General features: G+C 44.7%; 1 long non-coding RNA gene across 1 annotated transcript; it reads right to left on the bottom strand.

The window, feature by feature from the left end:
* On the bottom strand, positions 1-27,129 carry LOC140199194 (uncharacterized). The gene is made up of 2 exons (XR_011886370.1): positions 26,994-27,129; positions 1-942 (listed from the first exon to the last, which is right to left on the bottom strand). It is a non-coding gene; the product is annotated as an uncharacterized lncRNA (long non-coding RNA).

Here is a 27,129-nt window from a genome sequence, read left to right on the forward strand (position 1 = left end):
TTTGTTTCAGTACTAAAGTTCCGTTTAATCGTACATAAAGCTTTGTTTTTGCTCCAACAGTTACAGCGTTAAAGAAGTTAGGTTACAGGAAAATTCTCAAATGCCATATTTCTGTGGAAGTGTTGGCTAGTGCAAGTACAAACCTAGTGAGTTTAATAAAGCTAAGAAGTAAATAAATAGCCCGGCCAAGATAAATATATCCTACTTTGACTTGCAAGGGAGAAAAAATAGTGCAGGCTCTTACAATGGTCTCCTAATTTTCAAGGACCATAGGCATTAATGGGAAAAGGATAGCCCAAGTATTCACAAAGCTGTCAGGTGCACGGAAATTATTAAAGAAAAAAAAATCTGAGGACAGCTTTGATAGAACAGCAGAGTTCCATATATCAAGAACAGTCAGCGTGGATTTAAGGGAAAGTTCTGTCTGACATACAATCACTCTGTTTAAAGCAGCAGCAATCTCCCATTGGGGTTCGATTCCTACCGCTGTCTGTACGTTCTCCGCATGACCACGGGCTTTCTTCCAGGTGCTCGCACATTCCGAAGATGTACAGGTAAGCACTAGTAAATGGTGGCCCTGTCATATCGGCGCCGGCAGCATGGCCCCCAGCACAATTCGCCGAACTGTGTTGGTCATTGTTGCAAATGACACATTTCACTCTATGTTTCGGTGGGTCGATGTATTTGTGACAAATAAAGCCAATATTTCGTTTTAGGCAGCACAGTGGCATAGGTAACGCCATTTCAGCGCCGGCGACCTGGGTTCAATTCTTGTTGCTGGCGGTGAGGAGTGTCCGCGTCCCTCCCGCAGGGCTGCATGGGTTTACTCTGGCTTCCTCCCATATTCCAGAGGCACACGCGTTAGTGCGTTAATTGATCGCGTGTGTGTGATTGCGTGGTGCAGGCGCGAGCACCAGACAGACCTGTTACCGAGCTGTATCCCTAAATAAAAAAAAATACAATTAATAAAATAAATAATGTCTGCTCTAATTATCTAAACTAATTATCTTTTTTCTGTACGTGATCTACAATCCTCTATTTCCTGCACATTCATGCGTCAATCTAACAGCCTGATAAAGGCCACCGTGGTATCTGCTTCCAGGCACCTATCCAGCAGCCCATTCTAGGCATCTCCCACTCTGTAAAATATTTACCCTGCTTATCTCCTTTAAATTTCCTCCATCTCACCTTAAATACATCTCCGCGAGAATTTGGCATTTCTACCCTGAGAATAAGATTCTAACTACCTTCTTTATCCTTGCCTCTCATTCTAGTTGTCTCCCTTGAACCTCCAAAGCTCCAGAGAAGATAACCTAAGTTTATCCAACCTCTCCCTACAGCTCCTGCTTTCCAGTCTAGTCGGCCTCCTGATAAACCTGGTCTCAAAGTTCAAAGTAAATTTTTAATCAGAGTACATACATGTCACCACATACAACTCTGAGATTCTTTTTCCTGCAGGCATACTTAGCAAATCTATAGAACAGTAACTGTAAACAGGATCAATGAATAATAATCTGTGCAAAAGCAAATATAAATAAATACCAATAAATAAAGAGAGCATGAAATAACAAGATAACGAGTCCTTAAAGTGAGACCATGGGTTGTGGGAACACCAGAAATAGAATGAGTATATTTATGCCCTTTTGTTCAAGAGCCTGAGGGGTAGTAACTGTTCTTGAACATGGTGGTGTGGGTCCTGAGGCTCTTGCACCTTCTACCTGATGGCAGCAGTGAGAAAGGACCATGGTCTGGGTGCTGAGGATCTTTGATGATGGAGGCTGCTTTTCTACAGCAATGTTTCATGTAGATGGACTCAATGGTTGGGAGGGCTTTACCCGTGATGTGCTGAGCTGAATCGACTACCTTTCATAGGATTTTCCACTTAAAGGCATTGGTGTTCCCATACCGGGCCGTAATGCAGCCAGTCAGCACACTTTCCACCACACATCTATAGAAGTTTGCCAAGGTTTTTAAGACATGCTGAACCTCCGCAGACTCCTGAGGAAGTGGAGGCACTGTCATGCTTCCTTGGCAATTATATTGATATGATGGGTCCATGACTGACCCTCTGAGATGGTGACACCCAGGAATTTAAAGTTATTGACCCTCTCCACTTCTGATTCTCCGATGAGTACTGGCTCATGGACCTCTGGTTCCCCTCTCCTGAAGTCTACAACCAGTTCCCTGGCCTTATTGACATTGAGTGAGAGGTTGTTGTTATTACACCACTCAGCCAAATTTTCAGTCTCCCTCCTGTATGCTGATTCATCACTATCTTTGATACGGCCCGCATCTGCAAACTTGTATGTGGCATTGGAGCTGTACTTAGCCACACAGTCATAGCTGTAAAGTGAGTGGAGCGGGGGGCTAAGTACACATCCCTGTAGTGCTCCTGTGCTGATGGAGATTGTGGAGGAGATGCTTTTGCCAATCCAAACTGACTGGGGTCCTGCAAGTGAGGAAATCCAGGATCAATTGCACAAGGGGTTATTGAGACCCAGGACTTGCTGAGGTTACTGATTAGTTTTGAGGGGATGATCGGCATACATCGGTGACTCTCTGCAGGCTGCAGTTCCTCTGCAACCAGCTTTGGACAGCATAGTGCTGATTGTGGATGCCTTCACCAGAGAGTGGAGGTGAGAGCTGGCTTTTAGGGTATATTCAATCAGAGTATATCATTATCAACCTCTTATTTGAAGGTTATATACATTCCATCTAGGGAATCCAATTATATATGTGCCCTATCAAATCTCCTAAGAAGCTATGTATGTTTCAATGAGATCTCATTTTGTATGTTTGTATGTTGCAATAAGAGTACACTGTTTAATTATCATGCTTCAAATCTTTCATATCACAAGGCAATATAGTTAATTTTCATTGCACTCCTTCAATTACAAGCATAACCTTTGTTAGATAGAGGAACTGGACTGGTACAATATTCCAGATGCAGTCCAACAGAATTCTACATAAATGGGTCAAAATGTATCCACTGGCCAATACTTACCATTTATCTTCTTAATTGCTTAGGAAGCTACATTGGCAAAGTGAAGGTAACTGACGGACTGCAGGTGCCCAGGTTGAGGCACAAACTCACATTGTGATATTTCAACTTCCCACCCTTCTTTCAGCCCTGTATCCTCTCTTTTCATGCACCATTTTGAAGAAGATGAGGGGCTTCTCTGTCTGAGTTCCCCTGTTTTCAATGAAGAACTGGCATAAAGTGTTATGTTTTGTTCCTTTAGAAACTAATCGAAAGAAAAACTTAGGAGCCTAGGATATTTGTCTATTTAATTTTTCTTTTAGTGAGGCACTCACATCTGATGTGCTGCCGTAATGACATATGCCATGCACGTACTCTCACTTCTTACATAGAACCCATAGCAAAGTATGTAAGCAAACAATATTAGTCCAATATTATTAGTCAAATGTTACTGAAATATTTAATACTGTACACTACTTAAAGAACATTGCACAAAGCATTTCCTGAAAAGGTTTTTAATTAAATTCATGGCCTTCTAGACAGTAATCCCTGTGACCTAAAGATTTCTGTGTTCATTTCTACATGGATTGAGAACAGCTCCATTTCAATATCCGAAGGGAATGCTCCTCACATTTTGACTACCCTGGTGGAAAGTGACTGGGTAGACGAGTCTGTTCCTGACCCTGGCTGCAATGCACACTTCACAGGACAGGGAGTCCCTGAGGCCCAGAAACTCCCTGTGGTGGGATTATGCTTGAGTGTTTGCACAACCATTGGACACAGCTGAAACAGGAGTGCCCAGATGATCAAGTTTATATTTAAAAGGTGTAATTTATAGTTTATAGGTTACCCAGTTTAAAGAACAGGGTACTTGATACCTTTAAAGCCCTCAGTCAATAACCACTGTACGTATTTAATATTATCTTCTCTTTGGACATTTAATTTCTCATCTTTCATTCTCTCAGAGAACTTCTCTCTAGCTTTTCCCCTTTCCTTCCAATTACCATTTCCTTCCTTCTCTGCCTACTTAAAACTATTACAGCTCTAGCTCTAACTCTTAAAAATTATCAACTTGAAACAATAATTCTGTTTATCTCTCCATAAGCAGATTATCTCATGTTACCAAGACGGTTAATGAAGAATATTCACAATCAAGATCGAGTCAAGGAGGTTAAGTAGAATTGTCACGTGCACACTACAGTGAGGGACTGATACAGTGAAAATCTAGCTTGCAGCAGTATTAGGGGCATGTAGCTTCAGAAAACAAACAAAGCATAAATATCCAAGTCAGTGAAAGGGAAAAGCTGGACTTCAGTGCAAAAAACCCATACAAGCAGTGGTCTGTAGTGCTCCTTTCCTGAGGTAGGCCTAAGGTTGTGCAGTTTGGTTCAGGAACTTGATGGTTGGAGGAAAGTAGTTGTTCCTGACCTGATGGATTTCGTGCTTCAGCACTTTATTCACAAAGTGAACTTATGCAGCAACATGTCTCAGAACAAAAAAAAAAGGATTTGCCATATTAGATTTTGTAACGAATAATGAATCAAATTTAGTTGACAGCCCAATAGTCATCTAATATCGGTTTAGGAAGAGCAGGAAAGTTGAATCAAGACTAAACTTCAGGTAACTCTAACGTTATTGAATGGTGAAGCAAGTCCAAGGTGCTACATAGTTTTCTTCTGGCCCTTTTCCCTTAGCTCTTACGAACTGGCTAGCCTTTCTCTAGCTCTGATCAGCTCTGGAATGTTGAATTCAGAGTTGATCAAAAATAGAAGTGCATCAATCAATCCATTGTTAGCTGCTCAGCTTCGGCTATTAAAGCCCCAAACTTGAGTTCTGTCGCCAACCTCCCTGATATCATTCCTCCTTTAAGATATTCCTTAAAATTGGTCTTTTTTTTGTTCATCTTCTTAATATGTAGGTTTTATTTTACTTAATTGCAATCCTGTGAAGCATTTCTAGTTTTACCACACTCTGTGTTTGAAGTATTGAGGATATTTCGCCTGATGGGTGAGTCTAGAACTAAAAACCACAACCTCAGCATAGGAGGTCAGCTGTTTGATACTGAAATGAGGAGCAACTTCAAGACATGTTGTGAATCTTTGACGTCTCTGAGCATCATTGATGCTGAGCCACACAATATTTTTAAAGGCTGATCCTGACAACATTTTAGGCATGAGCAGAATCATTGGGAGTGGCAGCAAAGAGGACTTAAAGTTAAAGGTATGATCAGCATAATATTACTGAATGGAAGAGAGAGATAAAAGTTCTTATTTTCAAAAAAAAGTCAGGAAACAGTTACCAAGTTCAAATGAATTTGTCTTTCATGAAATGAGATAGAATAACTCAAGGGAAAACCATGTAAATTTGTTCATGAGTAAAATGATAGTTCAAAAAAAATGATACATTAAGAATTTATAATCCTCATGGCAGGAACCATTGATTACTGTTATATAAAGAGCAACACAAAACAGAAGGAAAAGGTGTGTAAAAAGCAGAACTTAGCACAGATGCTGACCTGAAGAAATAAGAATAACAAATAATGAGAAAATATGCTAAAGGCTTCAGCTAAGGGTTACAAATGAAGCTTGCAAAATGTTAAAATCAACATCAAAAATGTTTTTGCAAAAAAAGTCGGTCAAAAGTAATGTGCAACCATTGGAAACTGATAACAAAACTGTAAATGAAGATAAGGAAACCATTGACATGGTGAATGATTACATCTGTACTTACAGTAAAGGGAAAGGACAGCATGGCAGATATCTATGTCAACCAATGGACTGGAGGGTTCAAGAACATCTTCAACCTTTCACTGCTGCAGTCTGAGGTTCCTACTTGCTGCAAAATGGCAGCAATCATACTGCTCAAGAAGTGCAGGGGGAGTTGCCTCAGTGACTATTAACTGTAGCACTCACATCAACTACGATGAAAGGTTTGAAGAAGCTGGTAATGTCTAGAATTAGTTCCTGCCTGATGATGAAGCCTGAGACACTGCAATCTGCCTATTGCCACAACAGGTCTACAACAGACACAGTCTCACTGGATCTTCATTCTGGTTTGGAGAACTTAAACAGCAGCAAAACAAATCTCAGATTTCTGTTTCTCAATTACAGCTCAATACCATTATCTCTTCAGTATTGATCATCGAGCTTCTACACTTCCCACTGCAACGGGATTGTGGAGACCACACCAGTTCCACGTAGACATTCAACACAGGCATACCTCAAGGATGCATGCTTAGCCCACTGCTCTATGCTTCACTGATGACTGTGTGGCCAAGCACAGTTTAATGCCATCCATAAACTTGCAGGTGACACCACTGTTGTTGGCAAAATCTCAGATGGTGACGAGGTGGTGTACAAGGGTGAGATATATTGACCAGTTGAGCAGTGTTGAAACACCAACTTTTCACTCAACTTTAGTAAGACCAAGAAAGTGATTGTGGACTTCAGGAAGGGGAATTTGGAAGAACACGCACCAATCCTCATTGAGTAGTCAGCCGTGGAAAGGGCGAGCAGCTTTTAAGTCTCTGGGTGTCAGCATTTTGGAGGATTTATCCTGGCCAAACGCATTGATGCAATCATGAAGGCATGCCAGTGACACCACTTCATTTGGAGTTTGAGGAGATTTGTTACGTTACCAAAAACTCTTGCAAGTTTCTGTAAGTATACAGTGGAGAGCATACGGATTGGTTGCATCACAGCCTGGTACCGAGATTTCAATGGACAAAAATCATCAGATGACATTGTGGACTCAGACATCTCCATCCCAGGTACAACCCTCTCCACCAAAGATGTCTTCAACAGGTGGCCCCTCAAGAAGGTGGCATCCATTATTAAGGAATGGCTCCACTGGCTCACGCCCTCTTGTTACTATCATCAGGGAGGAGGCACAGGAAGGAGCCTGAAGACCCAGAATCAGAAATTCAGAAACTGCTTCTTCCCCTCTGAGTGGTCCACGAACACTGCCTCATTGCTGTATGTGCACTATATTTAAATACAATTATTTTACATCTTTGCCCTGCACTGCTGGCATAGAACAACAAATTTCATGTCATACAAGATACCAATACCAAACCTGATTGCGATTCTGATATAGGTGCATAGGCAGTTTAAAAAAAAACATCCAGTATGCTTGTCTTCAGTTTGTGGCATTCAATGTAAGAGTTGGGATGTCATGGTGCAGCTATATTGGTTGGACCATACTTGGAGTACTGTGTACAGTTCCAGTCACCACACTACAGAATGTGGTAGCATGAAAGAGTATAGAAGAGATTCACCAGGATGTTGCCAGACATACAGGGCTTTGGTTACAAGAGACTGGACAGGTTAGGTTTTTCTCAGCAGAACATCAGTGGCCAAGGAGTAACCTTACAGAAGATTACAAGATTGAGGGACATACGGTAGATAGGCACACAGTCTCCTTCCAAGAGTAGGGGATTCTAAAAGTGGAGGACGCAAGTTAAGGTGACAGGGATGAAATTTATAGGAGATCTAGGGGGCACTACCACAGCGCCAAAGGTGCCAGACATCAGGAAAAACATGTGGATAAGTGTTCTAGTGTTGGATGATATGGGATCTCGGGTTCGTGTTTAGTGTTATGGGCAATTATTGTAACAATCTTCAGACAGGTGGACACAGGTGCAGCGTAAACTCAGGACCAGATGGCAGAAATTAATGATGAATATTTATTTAGAGAATAACACAAGGAGTAATCGACCTAAGAGCTCGCTTACGCGGGCCTTGAGCACACAGAGCAGTAGTTCACACAGAACTCAGATCCAGTACTCAGCGATGAGAGCCGGTCCAGAATAAACTTAAATAGAACACCAGAATCAAGTTTAATATCGCTGGCATACCTCATGAAATTTGCTGGCTTTGCCGCAGCAGTACAACGCAATACATGAGAGAAAAAGCATGAATTAAAGTATATTAAATTAAATAAGTAGTGCAAAAATAGAAATTACTATGAGGTAGTGTTGACAAGTTCAATGTCCATTCAGAAATCAGATGACAGAGGGAAGAAGCTGTTCTGAATCATTGAGTGTGTGCCTTCATACTTTTGTACTTCCTTCCTGATGGTAGCAATGAGAACAATGGGGTAACGGGGTCCTAAATGATGGACACCTTTGAGGCCTCACTCCTTGAAGATGTCCTGGATGTGACAGAGACTAGTGTTCATGATGGAGCTGACTAAGTTTACTTACTTCAATCGTATGCAGTAGCCACCCCCCACCCAATACCCCAATACCAGAGTGATGCAGCCAGAGAAAATGCTCTCCCTGGTACATCTGTGGAAATTTGAGTGTTTTTGGAGACATACCTAATCTTTTCAAAACCTTTAATGAAATACAACCACTGTCATGCTTTCTTTGTAGCTACATCAATATATTGGCTTCAGGTTAGATCCTCAGACATATTGGCACCCAAGAATTTGAAATTACTCCCCTTTCCACTTCTGATCCCTGTAAGGACTGGTATCTGTTCCCTTGTCTAACCCTTTCTGAAGTCCACAATCAGTTCTTTGGTCTAACTGTGTTGAGTGTAAGGTTGCTGCTACCATACTACTCAACTAGGTGATATATCTCACTCCTACACACCCTCCCATCACTATCTGAAATTCTGCCAACAATTGTGGTATCATCAGCAAATTTATAGATGGCATTTGAGCTATGCCTGGCCACACAATCATCGGTATAGAGAGAGTAGAGCAGGGGCCTAAGCACACATCCTTGAGGTGTGCCAGTGTTGTTTGTCAGCAAGTGGAAGTGGTCTACGCGTTAGGAAGATGAGGACCCAGTTGCAGAGGGAGATACAGAGGCTAAGGTTCTGGAGCTTTTTGACCTGAACTGATGTGTTAAATGTTGAGTATAGTTAATTTAACAGCATTCTGACTTGGGTATTTATTTTGTCCAGGAGATCCAAGGCCGCGTGCAAGGCAATGAGTGTCATAAGGAGGTGGCTGGGAACGGACCCAAGTGCAAGACACAGACACTGAAGTACTAGGGACAGGACTAGGATACAGGGTGAGGGCAAGGACATGGACACGAAAACCGGGAACCTGGAACAGGACTGGACAAGAGAGCTTGGACAAGGACCCGGTACCTGGGTCTTGCCTTTGGCTCGGACCCCAGAACTAGGCAAGGACGAGGCTTGGCTGGCAGGCAGGCTGAGGCTGGAGTCTTGGAGACTAGAGGCGAGGCTTGGCAGGAGGCAAGAGACTTGGCTGGAGACTGGAGGCTCCTCCTGGGCAGGGCGTGGTACCCCTGGGCAGGGCGCGGATCACCACCCGACGGAGGCATGGGACAGGAAGGGACAGAACCAACCGTAGGTAACGGCAATAGGGTCTGGCTTACCCAACAGAGGCAAGGGACAGGAAGGGACAGATCCAACCACAGGGTAATGGCAAGACGGCCTGGCTTACCCAGCGGAGGCAAGGGGCAGGAAGGGAGAAAAGTACAGAGTGGCTCCAGGACAAGACTGCAAGCGAAACGAGGCCAGAGTTACCAGCAAGACAAGGCAAGGCTTCAGGCAATACAAGGCGAAACGAGAATTTCAGGCGAGGTGAGAGTTACCGGCAAGACAAGGCAGGGCTTCAGGCGAGGAAACAGAAGGAAGGGGAAGCAATACAAGGAGTAAGGACAAGAACAATCCAGCAGCCATGCCCTGGTCTCTGAAGGTATTTATGCAGCCAGCCCCAACGAGCATCAGCTGACTCAATTAGAGCTCAACAAGAACAGAAACAAGGTAGACAGGAAAACCTGGAGCAAGGGTCGATGGACTGGACCGTGAACCGGAATACGGACTTTACGGACCAGACCATGACAATGAGATCACCCCTGCTGTGGGCCTATTGTGGCAAATGGTGAATTGCAGTGGGTCTAGGTCCTTGCTGAGACAGGAGTTAATTCTAGCCCTAAGCAACCTTTCAAAGCACTTCATCACCGTAGATGTGAGTGCGACGAGATGATAGTCATTATTGTGTGTTAACACAAAATAAAGGGAACCTGTGTGGGTCGAAATCAAAAACTAATCACTTAAGAATGAGAAGCATGAGGAAACAGTATTCACATAGTGAGCATCAAAAACAAAATGACAGCTTAATGATAGTAGTCATTAAACTCTAAAGCAGCACACAAAATCCAGCCAGGCAGCATCTACAGAAAAGAATAACCAGTTCCTGTTGAGCTGTGACCCTTCTTCGGCATCTGCAGACTTTCCCTGGGTTTATGACCAAGCAACTCGAATGACATTAAGGTGTATCGAGACCTGCTGCTCCTTGGCACGTACCCCGCACCCCCCACCCTGCAGGTCCAAAAGGTTGATAACAGACCCACCCCACGGGCACCCGGCAGCCTAGGACAATCAGGATACCTGATATGAAAGTCCATGGTTAACTGAGGGTCCAGAATATCCTGAGGGGGATCCCAGCATCTTTACTCCAGTAATAGCCCTCTCAGGTTACAAGGTACTATCCTGTAGTCACCTGTGTAAACCTGTTGTCCGTTGACAAAATGAAGAGGGGGAGGAGCCTTGGGAGCAGGGGGCCAAAAGACTGAGAAATATAGGCTTGAGCTGAGAGACAGAAGGTAGGATGGATGCACAAGATGCTGAGTAATTGTAAGCGATATGCCACTCCATTGCTTTTTTGGAGAACCTTTGAAGGGCCAATGTATTTGGGGGGCAATTTTGAGATTCCACCCAGGTGAAAAGCCAAACCTGTTGGTCTGGACAGAACAAAGGACCTGGTTGCCTTTGACTGTTGGTCTTTTGCTGATGTTAAAAGTTGGTCATTAAAGTTGATCTTGCCTTAGATCTTAACCAACTTAAGAGCAGCGGGGACACCCACTCCAGGAATAACAGTAGACTGTAGCTAAACTGACATTAGGAAAAAGGACATCCCAATGGAGTGAAAAATGTTAGTGTGCGAATTTTGCCCAAATAAGATGGTCACTCCATGTAGTCGTATTCCTGAGACCAGTGTCACGTACCCCGTGACGGGTCAAAGAACCAGCAGAGATGGAAAACACCTTGGAGTCTGGTATTGCTGTTAACTAATGGTATTTCTTAGTAACTACTCAATATAGTAATATAAAATCAGATAAATTAAACAGGTTAGCAAAGTTCATGCATATATACAAGAGTGGAAATATAAAAACCAAGCTTCTTCAAGCCTAGGGGTTAAATGGATACAGTCTTACGATAATGGGTAAATGAAATCAGTTCAGTTCGTGGTATTGAGTTGAGTAGTGATGGAGAGAGAGAGTCGTTGTGGTTGTTCGAGTAAGCCGATGCCATCGATTCTTCTCGTTGTCCTCCGAAACTTCCAAGTTTGCCAAACTTGGCCAACTTAAGAGCACCGTCTTCAGGTGATAGTCTAGCAACCCAGGCAAGGGTTGGACGCACTGGTAGACTCCACAGGGTCACTCTTCCACACACTAATAATCACAGATCAATCCCTCAGTATCGATCCTCAGTCCCACACTCGTGGGCACCTGAACAGGATAGTGGTAACTTCACCTCACCTTAGTGCATCTGCATGTCCTGTGAAACAAGCAGTTACGCTGGTTTAAATACTGTCGTGCTGAACACCAGCCATCCATCAAGTAGCTCTTCCCTTCTCTCTCTGTAGGAACTCAGAAGCTGGCAGTGTCTTTGCAGAAATCCCAAACAAACTGTGAGCAGTCTTCTCTCTCTCACACTCTCTCTCTCTCTCTCTCTCTAGCTGTTTGTGCTGTACAGCTGCACACTCACTCTCTTTTTAAAGGTACAGCACAGTCCATAAGGGATAATTCAGGATAATTCCTTGTTGAAGAGGTCAAGGTAGCCAAGGTAAGATCATTCTTGATGCTTCGAGACTCAAAAGACCCTGTCATCAAGAACACCCAGCCGAATGTGAGATCAGGCAGGAAGTGGTCAGCCCATGTAGCAGTTGATGAGGCAGAGTCTAGATTGAAGCACAAGGAGACAGTTGGGACTATCCAGCTAGTCTGCCAGGGACTTGGATGGGCATCCCACAAGTGGTGGTCATCTTCTACAGGTAAGGAGCGCTGTGAGCTTATAACACAGGAAATACGGGAGGTAGAAGAGGAGAAGAGGTTAACTAAAACAGCTGGCCTGGACAAACAAGGGGCTTGGACCCGGTGGGAAAGTGTTGAAGAACGACATCTATCTTGGAATGTTCTGTGGCAGATGGAATCGCTCCGCATTTCTTTTCTATGCAGAGCAGCGTACGATCTGCTCCCAACACCTGCCAACCTAAGCACCTGGTATGAAGATAAGACAGACAGGTGTGCTGCTTGTGGCAAGAAGGGAACACTTCAACATATCTTGAGTGCATGCAGAGTCAATCTTTCCAGCAGCATGTACACTTGGAGACATAACAACGTTCTCAAAGTTGTAACATAAGCAGTTGAGCAGAGAGTACTGCAGCACAACTTATCTCATGCCCCATGCTGCACAGAACATCGCTTATCATTTGTGAAAGAAGGCTCCAAGTCAAGGGTGAACAGCGCAGGCTCACGATCAAGCATACTTTCTTCAGCCAATGATTGGTGTGTGAAGACCAGCCTGGATGGGAAAGGCAGCTTCCCGGAGCAAATAGCTTTCACCACATTGTGTCCAGATATAATCGTACGGTCTGACACCAGCAGAGAAGCGGTTATTGGTGAACTCACAGTCCCCTGGGAAGACAACATCGATGAAGCCCATGAGCGCAAGTTAACCAAGTATACAGAATTAAGATCAGAGTGCAGAGACAGAGGGTGGAGGGTGCTATGCTATCCATTCGAAGTAGGCTGCTATGGCTTTATTGCGTTCACTTTCCAGAAGTGGCTGCGTGACCTTGGCTTCACTAGAAGAGAGATCAAGTCTACCAGCAGGGCTGTAGCTGAGGCAGCAGAGACAGGATCAGCGTGGGTGTGGACCAAGTATGTCCAGAGGGGCAGATAGTCAGACAGTGTATACATATCTTGCAAACCCTTCAGTAGTTGCATAGAACCTGAAGAGTAGATAATCTGTTGGATGGAAGTGACCAACAACTCTGATAGAGGCAGATGCCAAGTTTTTAAGCTCACCAGTGGGAGGTGGTGCTTTAGCACTGCTGGCCCACCACCTCAAGGGAGTTTTGATCATAAGCGGGCCGAAACTCCTGAAGACAGTTGGCAGATCAACTGATGATCCCACTGGTGATAGCACAGGACAGTTAACATCTTAGTCCACGTGTATTTTGTAACTCTAAGGATATCATCACACCAGTCGCCTCGGGATCTCTCCAAATCCTGATTTGTTGTTTGCCTATTAGTTTGCGAGTGGAATCCCGAGTATAAATTAACAGTTGTCTTGATAAAACCGAAGTCCCTCCAGAACTTGGACCACAGCCCGAGACGATATTCCAGGAGAAGCAGTGAACCTGGAAGACATTTTGCAAGATCAGCTTTGCTGTTGCCACCTCTGTGGGTAGTTTGAACAGAGGTACAAGTGACAAACCTTTGAGAATCAACCCACAACCACAGCCTTAACGACAGCATTATCTCAAGACTGAGGAAGGCCAGGATAAATTTCATTGAAATACGTGACCAGGGACAAGTGGGAAGAGGTCGGAGGTATAAAAGCCTTTGGGGGCAGTGTGCAGTTCTTTATTCTGGGCACAAACATTTTGCTGAAACATTGTCTTTGACAACTTTGGTCGTGCCTGGCTATCAGAACCAACTCTTTACAAAGTCCAGAGTACATCAAACTCCCAGGTGACCAACCATGTGGGAAGCCCACCTTCAATTCCACACCTTAGTGCAGACCACCTCAGGGTGGAAGATAAGACCAGGTGGCTTATTGCCAGGATCAGCCTCACATTACTCCTGGGCCCTCTGCATCATGGAATCTATCCCCATCTAATGGGAGTCACCAGCCTTGAATTGGGAGAATGGGCTCCAGGACTCCCTTATCTGGCATTTCAAACTACATAGAAGGAGCATCAGTTTCTGATTCTTGGAACCAGGCCTGTATGTAATGATAAAACTGAATTCATTGAAAAATAATTACCAGCATACCAGCCAAGACTTTGATCTCTTGGCATCCTGAATACAAGCTTGGTTCTTATGACCAGTTCAAAAAAAAGTTTTTCACTCCGCCCAGCCAATGCCTCCATTCTTCAAGTAGCAGCCTGACAGCAAGCAGCTTCCTGTTGTCGGTATCAGTTCAGCTTGGCAGCAGAGAGACATCTGGAGAAGGCATGTGGGTGTAGCTCCTTGTCTGAGATGGTTCACTGAGGCTCCAACTCATGTTTGAGGCTCCAGCCTCCGCTACAAAAGTGAGATCTGGATCAGAGGAAACAAGTACAGGTGCCATGGTAAATATGTTCAAGATGAAATATGCCCAGTAGATCTTTTAGTGATATTGGTAATTGGAGCTGCAATTGCACTGAAATTTCAAATGAAGCACCAGTAGAAACTGGAGAACCCTACGTCAGCTGTTAGACTGATGTAGGTTATGACCAATTTCATACGGCTTGGGTCTTCTTAGCGTCCAACTGCAAATTCCCTTTGGAAATGACAAAACCCACACAAGAAACTTGAGATGTGAAATTTTCTCCAAGTTTAACAAAAAGTTGGTTCTCTCATAGTCATTGAAGAACATTCAGTACATGGTGAACATGTTCCTGAAGAGACTGAGGAAAAAAATATCATCCAAATAAGCAAAGACAAAGGGGTTAAGCATCTCCTGGAGTGCATCATTGATTAAGTTCTGAAAGACTGCTGGAGTATTAACCAAACTGAATGGCATCACCAGGTACTCATATCTGATGGTCATGTTGAAGCAGTCTTCCTTTCATCTTCCTCAGACCCTGATCAAGTTGTAGGAACTCCATTGGTCTTGTTTAAGTGGGGGCTGTGGCTCCTTGTAACAACTCAAATACCATGTTCATTAGAGGAAGTGGGTACCGGTTCATAATTGTAATTCCACTTAGACCTCTGGAATCAACACAGTTTCAGTCCACCATCCTTCTTGGGTACAAAGAACCCTACTCTGGGAGACAAAGTGGATGGTCAGATAAATCCAGATGTCAAAGCTTCCTAAATCTAATTCTCCATAGCTTGCCTCCCAGGAGCAGACAAGACAGCCTTCCCAGGAGAAGACAAGTTCCAGGTAGCAAGTTGATGGGGGCAGTCAAGGGGGAAGCATAGAGACTCTCCTCTTGGTGAACACCTTCAACAAATCCAAATACTCTGAAGGCACTCTAGACACCTCCGCTGCATTAAAGTCCAGTCTTCAGGAGTCAGGAAGCAACTCAACAGATGACATTGTTCACAGCAAGCCTCTCAAAACCTCTGTGAAGGCACTTTACATGGCAAAGGGTCGACCAGCCCTGAATGGTGCCTGAAGACCAGTTAATCCAAGATGTAACCATGGATAACCAAGGATTAGGGGAGTGCCTAAAGAAATAAGATGAAAACCAATCATCTCCATGTGCCTTCCAATAGTCAACTAGAGATCAGTGGAAAGAAAAATTTGTCCAGGTTCCAACAGTCAGGGCCATAGTAGGGATAGGCTGGTTGAGATGTACCTTGGGAATTTAGATTTTCTCTGCCAGTCTGATGTCCAAAATATTTCTGGCAGAACCAGAGTCTACCAAGGCTTTCACAGAACATTGATGTCTCCCAAGATAATAGGCATGATAAAACTATTCTGGGACTTGATGAAACAGGAGAGACTCGAGATTGTTACAGTTCTCCTCTCCTGACAACTCAGGGCAGGTGACTCAGAAGTGGCCAGCCTTACCAATAATATAAGCAATACTTCTACCTCATTCACATGTCCCCCACTCCACTGAGGAGACCCGGTCTTCCAAGTTAGATCACAAGACATAGGAGCAAAATTAAGCCATTTGACCCATCGCGTCTGCTCCGACATTTCATCATGGCTGAGCCAATTTTCCTCTCAGCCTCAATTTTCTGCCTTCTTCCTGTATCCCTTCCAATCAAGAATCTATCAACTTCTGCCTAAAATATTTGTAAAACCTTAGCTTCCACAGCTACAACAAATTCCTCAGATTCACAACTCTCTGGCTAAAAAACAGATCTTCCTCATCTCCATTCTAAAAGGACACTCCTCTATTCCGAGGCCGGGTCCTCTGGTCTTAGACTCTCCCACCATCGGAAGCATTCTTTCGCTGTACATTTCCTTTCCTTTCAGAGTGAAACCTCGACGATATAATGGCACTCTCTATGTCCATTCCAACTATGATTGCTGTACTTGACCCCACCTTCCTTTAATTTCCTCTTACTAATCAATCCCAAAAGCCGATTGGCCGCTGGTCGAAGGTCTGTTACGCTGTCGCGGACTGCTGCTGCCTGTTACCCTCGGGCAGTGGAGCTGTTTGAAGTACCCTCCTCTCCAAACTTCCAATGTCCAGACTGACTGCTGGTCAAACTCGCATGGGTTCTTCCGGAGAAGACTGCGGGGATCTGCTTTGGTTATCGGATTGAGGAACCGGGATAGCTATGCTTTCCTATCCTATGCTTTCTCTAATTCCTCCATGTGGTCCCAAAAACATCTTCAAACTGATCATTCAGTCCCTGGTGAAACAAAATCTCATTGTTTCACCCACTTTCTACCACTAGGACATGGAAACAAAGTCGGCCGCGCTCCCTGGCACACATGGAGGAGTCTACCTCCGAGCCCCAGCGGGATGAAAAAATACCCTCATCATTCTTAGAAATAAATTTATATCATTACACAATGGATAGACAAGGGTGATAGAGTCCGGTGGTTTGAGATGTGTCTATTTTAATGCAATGAATATCATGAATAGAGCAGATGAGCTTAGAGCGTGGATCAGCATTTGGAGTTATGATGTTGTGGCCATTACAGAGACTTGGATGGTTCAGGGGCAGGAATGGCTACTTCAAGTGCCAGGCTTTAGATGTTTCAGAAAGGACAGGGAGGGAGGCAAAAGAGGTGGGGGCATGGCACTGTTGATCAGAGATGGAGTCAAGGCTGCAGAAAAGGAGGAAGTCATGGAGGGGTTGTGTACGGAGTCTCTGTGGGTGGAAGTTAGAAATAGGAAGTGGTCAGTAGCTCTACTGGGTGTTTTTTATAGACCACCCAATAGTAACAGGGACATCGAGGAGCAGATAGAGAAACAGATTCTGGAAAGGAGTAATAATAACAGCATTGTTGTAGTGGGAGATTTTAATTTCCCAAATATTGATTGGCATCTCCTGTCACAGTGGGGATGCTGGTAACAGACCCAAATGCGAGACACAGACACTGAAGTACAAGGAACAGAACTTGACTAGAGTAGGGACGTGACAGGATTCAGACCAGGAGCAGGGACAAGAACGCAGACTAGGGCTAGGGAAAGTGAGACCAGGACTAGGAACCATGGACTAGGAGACAAGGCTTGGACTCCGAGCCCAAGACTGGACAAGGACCCAGAACCTGAGTCTTGCCTCGGGCTCGGACCCAGAACCTGGCAAGGACATGACATGGCTTCAGGACAGGACGTGGCTGGGGTCCAGAGGCCTGAGCTTGAAGACAGGCTGGGGTCTTTGCTCTTGAGGCTTGAGGCTGGGGTCTTGGGTCTTGAGCTCGGCTGCGGGATCCTCGAGGCTGGGGTCTTGGGTCTTGAGCTCGGCTGCGGGATCCTCGAGGCTGGGGTCTTGGGTCTTGAGCTCGGCTGCGGGATCCTCGAGGCTTGGGTTCTTGGGTCTTGAGCTCGGCTGCGGGATCCTCGAGGCTTGGGTTCTTGGAGCTCGGCTGCGGGATCCTCGAGGCTTGGGTTCTTGGAGCTCGGCTGCGGGATCCTCGAGGCTTGGGTTCTTGGAGCTCGGCTGCGGGATCCTCGAGGCTTGGGTTCTTGGAGCTCGGCTGCGGGATCCTCGAGGCTTGGGTTCTTGGAGCTCGGCTGCGGGATCCTCGAGGCTTGGGTTCTTGGAGCTCGGCTGCGGGATCCTCGAGGCTTGGGTTCTTGGAGCTCGGCTGCGGGATCCTCGAGGCTTGGGTTCTTGGAGCTCGGCTGCGGGATCCTCGAGGCTTGGGTTCTTGGAGCTCGGCTGCGGGATCCTCGAGGCTTGGGTTCTTGGAGCTCGGCTGCGGGATCCTCGAGGCTTGGGTTCTTGGAGCTCGGCTGCGGGATCCTCGAGGCTTGGGTTCTTGGAGCTCGGCTGCGGGATCCTCGAGGCTTGGATTCTTGGAGCTTGGCTGCGGGATCTTCATCTTGAAATGCGGAGGCTGATAACCCAGAGGCTGGAGCTCAGAGACCGACAGGGAACTGAACATTAACATAGAGCCAGGACTTGTCCTTCGAAAAGCCAGGAACTCATTGTTAACACGACACCAACATGAGACAGGACAGTACATAGACATAGAGCCAGGACTTATACTTAGACAAGCCAGGACTCAACCTCTCCACACCAAGGTGGGACAGGTCCATCTGTTGGGTAACAGCAGAACAGCCAGCCTTACCCAACAGAGGGAAAGACAAGATAAAGAAATGTCCCCCCGGAGGGCAACAGTAAAACGGCCTGACTTACCCTACTGAGGCAAGGACAAGACAAGACAAGACAGGACCCTCCATAGGGCAACGCCAGAACAGCTTGACTTACCCCACAGAGGCAAGGACAAGACCAGACAGATCTCCCTGCAGGGCAACGGCAAAATGGCCTGGCTTACCCCACGGAGGCAAGGCCAAGAAGAGACAAACACTAAAGAACAACAGACAGTTCCATCTTCGGGGAAGCTCCAAGTCTCAATTCGGCCAGCAACCTCAGCTGGCTATGGAAACAGCCAGATCCCTACATAGCTTGGAGTGGCTGGCAGCCACTCAGCTGGCCCAGGAAACAGCCAAATCCATACCGCAAAGACAGCTCCGACTACTGATAGCAAGGCTCCATGAGGGGATGATTCCCCAATGCAGCCTAAAGATGGCAAGTGGCCACACTAGCCTTCCACCGGCAGGTTGCTCCCAGCGAATCTTGACAAAACAAACCACACTCAACCCCAAGGCTACTTATATTCCAAGCCCCATGATAGGAATCAGGTGCCTATGATTAACTCAATCAAGGGACAGCTGGAAGATCCGGAGTCCTGAGTCCACTGACCGGACCGTGAACTGGAATGCGGACTTCACAGACCGAACCATGACATCTCCCTAGAGTGAGGGGTTTAGATGCAGTGATGTTTGTTAGGTGTGTTCAGGAAGGTTTCTTGACACAATATGTAGATAAGCCTACAAGAGGAGAGGCTGTACTTGATCTGGTATTGGGAAATGAACTTGGTCAGGTGTCAGGTCTACCAGTGGGAGAGCATTTTGGAGATAGTGACGACAATTCTATTTCCTTTACCATAGCATTGGAGAGGGATAGGAACAGACAAGTTTGGGAAATGTTTAATTGGAGTAAGGGGAACTATGAGGCTATCAGGTAGGAACTTGGAAGCATAAATTGGAAACAGATGTTCTCAGGGAAATGTACCGAAGAAATGTGGTAAATATTCAGGGGATATTTGCGTGGGGTTCTGAGTAAGTACGTTCCAATGAGACAGGGAAAGGATGGTAGGGTACAAGGTCCATGGTGCACAAAGGCTGTTGTAAATCTAGTCAAGAAGGAAAAAGGAGCTTACGAAAGGTTCAAAAATCTAGGTAATGATATGAATCTAGAAGATTATAAGGCTAATAGGAAGGAGTTTAAGAATGAAATTAGGAGAGCCAGAAGGGGCCATGAGAAGGCCTTGGCGGACAGGATTAAGGAAAACCCCAAGGCATTCTACAAGTATGTGAAGACCAAGAGAATAGGACCAATCAAGTGTGACAGTGGAAAAGTGTGTATGGAACCGGAGGAGATAGCGGAGGTACTTAATGAATACTTTGCTTCAGTATTCACTATGGAAAAGGATCTTGGTGATTGTAGGGATGACTTGCACTGGACTGAAAAGCTTGAGAATGTAGTTATTAAGAAGGAAGATGTGCTGGAGCTTTTCTGGAGGATTGGAGGGTTGCAGATGTTGTTCCCTTATTCAAGAAAGGGAGTAGGGATAGCCCAGGAAATTGTAGGCCAGTGAGTCTTACTTCAGTGGTTGGTAAGATGATGGAGAAGATGGAGGATTTATGAACATTTGGAGAGGCATAATATGATTATGAATAGTCAGCATGGCTTTGTCAAAGGCAGGTCGTGCCTTGCAAGCCTGATTGAATTTCTTGAGGATGTGACTAGAGTTTTGCAAGATTATTTGTTGAATAAAAATGAAAGAGCATTGTCTGATAACATGTTGTAGACATCTGGCTTAATCCTTTCAAAATAGATCTTCTGCTATGTTGTGTCTAATGTTTTGCAATGTGTCATTGGTGGCATTTGTTCTTTACAAAATACTTGAAGAATTCCAAGTCAGACCGTATCTGTGGAAAATATTAGAAAGTTTTTGACAAGAACTGGTCATTTGGCCCTTCAAGGTTTGCCAAATTCCTATTCACATAGTGCGTTGAAATAACTGAGTTGAGATTTGAAAGTCTCTGAGGTACTACTCTCAACTTCACACCCAAGGTAGTTTGTTCCATTTGTCCACAACTTGCTGTGTAAAGAAATGCTTTCTAATGTTAATCTGAAATCTCCCTTTTAAGCAGTCTCCACCCATGGCCCTATGTTCTTGATGTTGGATTAATTTTTGATTCTCAACCCAAAATGTTGGCCAGATGTGCTGCCTGGCCTGCTGAGTTCCTCCAGCATTTTGTATGTGTTGCTAGAAAGTCATATATAGCTCTGTGATACAGGTAAAGAGAGTGGCAAAGAAGGTACTTGGCACACTTGCCTTCAGTGGCCAGGTTGCTGCGTGTGTGTAGGGTGTTGGTGAAACCAAAACCCCAGTATTGTATTGTGTACTGTTCTGGTCACCCAGTGTAAGGAATGATGTCATTAAGATGAAAAGGGTGCAGAATGTATGCTTCATGATCAACTCCACATGGTGTACTAATGTGTCGGTGATGTCTCAATATTGCTTACAAGACCTGGAATACTTTGCAATTAAGTGCCGGCCATTTTGCTTGCTGTGTGAGATTTTGGTTGTGGTGTACATTCCACCTCAGGTCAGTGTCAAACGGGTTCTAGATTATCTGAGCGATATAATCAACAGGCAGGAAACAGCATATCCTGATGCCTTCCCTGTCATTTTGGGGAATTTTAACCAGGTCAGCTTGAAAGAGTCACCAAATAATTATCATCAACAAACCAACTGTAATACCAGAGGAAACAACACACTGGACCACTGTTACACCACCAACAAGAATGCCCACTGTGCCATTCCACGCTCTCACTTTGGAAAGTCTGATCACCTAGCTGTACTTCCACTCTCTGAGTATAGGCAGAGACTGAAGACTGCAGCACCAGTAGCGAGGACCAAGAAGGTATGGACCAGGGAGGCACAGGAGTTCTTACAGGATTGTTTTGAATCGGTGACCTGGACTGTAGTCAGGGATTCATCTTTGAGTCTGGAAGAGTATGCCTCAGCTGTCACTGACTGCATTAAAACCTGTGTGGATGAGTGTGTGCCTACAAAAACTTGCATTGTACATTCCCAAACCAAAGGCTGTGAATGAACCAGGAGGTCTGTCGTTTGCTGAGGGCTTCAATCAGTGGCATTTAAGTCTGGTGACCCAGGTCCATATAAGAAAACCAGGTCTGACTTGCAGAGGACTATTTCAAGAACTAAGAAACAATTCCGAGTGAGGTCAGAGGTGACATCAGATGCATGTCCATATTACTTCCTACAAAGTGAAACCCAACATTGTGAATGACAATGATGCTTCTCTATCAGATGATCTCAATGCTTTTATGCTTGCTTTGAAAGGGAGAGTAAAGCCACAGCTATGAGGATCCTGTAGCATCCAATAACCCTGTGATCTCTGTCTCGGAGGCCAATGTCAGGCTGCCTTTCAAGATGGTGAACCCTCACATGGTGGCAGAGCCTGGTAGGGCTCTGAAAACCTGTGCCAACAAACTAGTGGGGTTATTCAAAGACATTTTTAATCTTTCATTGCTACAGTCAGAATTTCCCACCTGCTTCAAAAGGGCAACATTACCAGTGCCCAAGAAGAGCAGTCTTAGCTGCCTTAATGACTATCGTCCAGTAACACTTTCATCTACAGTGATGAAATGCTTTGAGTGGTTGGTCATGACTAGGATGAAAACCTGTCTCAGGAAGGACCTGGACCTGCTGCAATTTGCCTTTTCCTTAATAGGTCTACAGGAGATGCAATCTCAGTGGCTCTCTATGCAGCCTTGGAGTACCTGGAGAATGCAGATACCTATGTCAGGATGTTGTTTATTGAATACAGCTCAGCATTTAACACCATCATTCCTACAGTCCTGATTGCAAAGCTGCACAATCTAAGCCTCTGTGCTTCCTTCTGCAACTAGATCTTCAACTTCCTAACCAGAAGACCACAATCTGAGTGGATTGGAAACAACATCTCCACCTCACTGACAAACAACACTGGCTCATCACAGAGAATGACTGTAAAAGCTTTTATAGATATGTAAAAAGGAAAAGACTGGTAAAGACAAATGTAGGTCCCCTACAGACAGAAACAGGTGAATTGATTATGGGGAGCAAGGACATGGCAGACCAATTGAATAATTACTTTGGTTCTGTCTGCACTAAGGAGGACATAAATAATCTTCCAGAAATAGTTGGGGACAGAGGGTCCAGTGAGATGGAGGAACTGGGCGAAATACATGTTAGTAGGGAAGTGGTGTTAGGTAAATTGAAGGGATTGAAGGCAGATAAATCCCCAGGGCCAGATGGTCTGCATCCTGGAGTGCTTAAGGAAGTAGCCCAAGAAATAGTGGATGCATTAGTGATAATTTTTCAAAACTCGTTAGATTCTGGACTAGTTCCTGAGGATTGGAGGGTGGCTAATGTAACCCCACTTTTTAAAAAAAGGAGGGAGAGAGAAACCGGGGAATTATAGACCGGTTAGCCTAACGTCAGTGGTGGGGAAACTGCTGGAGTCAGTTATCAAAGGTGTGATAACAGCACATTTGGAAAGCGGTGAAATCATCGGACAAAGTCAGCATGGATTTGTGAAAGGAAAATCATGTCTGACGAATCTCATAGAATTTTTTGAGGATGTAACTAGTAGAGTGGATAGGGGAGAACCAGTGGATGTGGTATATTTGGATTTTCAAAAGCCTTTTGACAAGGTCCTACACAGGAGATTAGTGTGCAAACTTAAAGCACATGGTATTGGGGGTAAGGTATTGGTGTGGGTGGAGAATTGGTTAGCAGACAGGAAGCAAAGAGTGGGAATAAACGGGACCTTTTCAGAATGGCAGGCGGTGACTAGTGGGGTACCGCTAGGCTCAGTGCTGGGACCCCAGTTGTTTACAATATATATTAATGACTTGGATGAGGGAATTAAATGCAGCATCTCCAAGTTTGCGGATGACACGAAGCTGGGTGGCAGTGTTAGCTGTGAGGAGGATGCTAAGAGGATGCAGAGTGACTTGGATAGGTTGGGTGAGTGGGCAAATTCATGGCAGATGCAATTTAATGTGGATAAATGTGAAGTTATCCACTTTGGTGGCAAAAATAAGAAAACAGATTATTATCTGAATGGTGGCCGATTAGGAAAAGGGGAGGTGCAACGAGACCTGGGTGTCATTATACACCAGTCATTGAAAGTGGGCATGCAGGTACAGCAGGCGGTGAAAAAGGCGAATGGTATGCTGGCATTTATAGCGAGAGGATTCGAGTACAGGAGCAGGGAGGTACTACTGCAGTTGTACAAGGCCTTGGTGAGACCACATCTGGAGTATTGTGTGCAGTTTTGGTCCCCTAATCTGAGGAAAGACATCCTTGCCATAGAGGGAGTACAAAGAAGGTTCACCAAATTGATTCCTGGGTTGGCAGGACTTTCATATGAAGAAAGACTGGATGAACTGGGCTTGTACTCGTTGGAATTTAGAAGATTGAGGGGGGATCTGATTGAAACGTATAAGATCCTAAAGGGATTGGACAGGCTAGATGCAGGAAGATTGTTCCTGATGTTGGGGAAGTCCAGAACAAGGGGTCACAGTTTGAGGATAAAGGGGAAGCCTTTTAGGACCGAGATTAGGAAAAACTTCTTCACACAGAGAGTGGTGAATCTGTGGAATTCTCTGCCACAGGAAACAGTTGAGGCCAGTTCATTGGCTATATTTAAGAGGGAGTTAGATATGGCCCTTGTGGCTACGGGGATCAGGGGGTATGGAGGGAAGGCTGGGGCGAGGTTCTGAGTTGGATGATCAGCCATGATCATAATAAAGGGCGGTGCAGGCTCAAAGGGCCGAATAGCCTACTCCACCTATTTTCTATGTTTCTATGTGTGCTTAGCCCACTGCTCTACTCTCTATACACCCATGACTGTGTGGCTAGGCATAGCTCAAATGCCATCTATAAATTTCTTGAGGATACAACCATTTTAGATGGTGGTGAAAGGGCATACAGGAGCGAGATATACCAGTTAGTTGAGTGGTGTCGCAGCAACAACCTTGCAAAATATTAACAAGATCAAAGTTGATTGTGGACTTTAGAAAGAGTAAGATGAGGGAACACAAACCAATCCTCACAGAGGGATCACAAGTGGAGAGAGTGAACAACTTCAAGTTCCTGGGTGTCAATATCTCTGAGTACCTAACCTGGACACAACATATTGATGAAGGCAATATAGTGGCTATATTTCATTAGGGGTTTGAGGAGATTTGGTTTGTCAGCTAAAACAGTCAAACTTCTACAAATATACCATGGAGAGCATTCTGATTGGCTGCATCACCATCTTGTCTGGTGCTATTGCACAAGATCAAAGTAAGTTGCAGAAACTTGTAAAATTAGTCAGTTCAGTCATTGGTACCAGCCTCTGTAGTGTCCAAGATATCTTCAAGGAGTGTTACCTTTGGAAGGTGGTGTCTATCATTAAGGATCCCCACCACCCAGGACATGCTATCTTCTCATTACCATTGAGAAGGAGGTATAGAACCCTGAAGACACACACTGTGTTTCAGAAACAGCTTCTTTCCAGCTACCAATTGATTTCTAAATGGCCATTGACCCCATTAACAGCACATCACTGCTTTTTATTTCTGCTTTATTTTAACTTAAATATTTAATAGATGTACATATACTTAATGTAACCCAGTTTTTATTCTCTTTGCAAACACGAGGAAATCTGCAGATGCTGGAATTTCAAGCAACACACATCAAAGTTGCTGGTGAACGCAGCAGGCCAGGCAGCATCTCTAGGAAGAGGTACAGTCGACGTTTCAGGCCGAGAGCCTTCGTCAGGATGGTCTCTTTATTTCTCTTTATTTATTTATCATGTTTTTCATTGCACTGATATAAAGTCATGAGTATAGATAAGGTGCAATGTCACATGGTAGGGGAGTTTAAAACTAGAGGCATAAATTTAAGGTGAAAAGGGAAATATTAAAAGGTACATGAAGGAAAACTTTTCATATAGAGGGTGCTCCCCTCTTCCAGTCAGCAGAGGATCCAAATGCCTGAAATCACATACCACCAGGCTGAAGGACACTGTTCACTGTTACAAAACTATAAAATGGTTCTCTAATATAAGATGGACTCTTGATCTCACAACCAAACCTTGTTAAGATCTTGCATCTTATTATTCACTTGCACTGCTCTTTCTCTGCAGCCATTACCTTTCATTCTGCATTCTGTCAGTGCTTTACCTTGTACAACCTCTGTATGTCAAGCTTGTCACTATATCTCAATACATATGACAATAATAAACTAGTTCCAATTCTAACTTGGAATGAACTACTCAATGAAGTCGTAGATGCAGACACTGTAACAATGTTTAAAAGACCTTTAGACAGTTAAATGAATAGAAAAGGCTTTAGGCAAGTATGGGCCAAGCACAGGCAGATGGGAATAGGTTAGACAGAGATCTCAGTTGGCATGAATGAGCTGGGCTGAAGGGCTTGTTTTCTGTGCTGTATAACTATGAATCATCTCACATCTGCTACATGATAATGTGTAAGCTGTGATCTCAGCTCGTTGCCTTTGTCGGAAGCACATAGAATCAAAGAGTCATTATGTCATATCACATAGAATCAGCCCTAGGGACAGAACTCATCTGTGTCGACCAAATTGCCTGACTGAACTAGTGCCATTTGCCCCCCATTTAACCCATATAAGAAGCACTGGTTCCGGCTCAAGATGGCTCCAATCTGTGATGTCCATTGACATAATTGCTCTGAATTAATTGTTTTTGGAGATGGAGGTGGGTGTTATGGGGCTTAAGGGCAAGGATGAAGGGGAGTTAGAGGTCAGGGGCAGTGTGGTTGGAGCACCCTGCAGTTGAAGGTCTGTGACCCCAGGGGTCAGATTGGCAGGCACTGAGGATGAAGACCAGTTCCTGTGGTCAGCAGGCCCTGAAGCTGAAGGCTAGTGACCCCCACCCCCCAACAATCCCCACCAAGTCGGCAAGTCCTGGGATCAAAGGTCAGATAGAGTTGGGAGATTGAGGCCTGAAGTTCAAAGTTCTGTGATTGGTGAGGCTTAGGGTTGATACTGGAGGATGTAGCCAAAGATAGAAGACCAATTTTGGTGAGTCTGTGGAGTGTCCAGAAGTCGGAGTCTTGACCAGGGACTGGAGATTGGAGGCCTGATGTGTATGAGTCTAGGGCCAAAGACTCGAGGCAGCCTGTCCTGGGGGTTGGAGGATTGTCTGCACGAGTGGGTGAGAATGTGAGAAAGGGGTTTGTCCTACAGTTGTTTTGTTTTATTGCTGTTGGTGTTATTGTTGTTTTACCATTGGCGCTGGAATGTGTGGCAATCACTTGCAGGCTGTCCCCAGACACAAATGTTGCATTTTACTGTATGTTTCAATGTATGTACATATGATAAATCTGAATCTTAATATCCCTCTAAGCCTTTCTTATCCATGTTACTGTCCAAATGCCTTTTATATGTCATAATTGTACCCACCTTTACCACTTCTGGCAGTTTGTTCCATATACAGTACTCACCAGCCTCTCTGTGGAAGAAGTTCCCCCTTTTTAAATATTCCCCTCTGACTTTACACCTCTGAGGCATCTGTCAGTTAAAGCTGACCATGGATGTTGTGTCCTGGATGTCTAGATACACAAGCCTGGGCAGTACGAT

Source organism: Mobula birostris, chromosome 6 (assembly GCF_030028105.1).
Source record: "Mobula birostris isolate sMobBir1 chromosome 6, sMobBir1.hap1, whole genome shotgun sequence".
NCBI lineage: Eukaryota > Metazoa > Chordata > Chondrichthyes > Myliobatiformes > Myliobatidae > Mobula > Mobula birostris.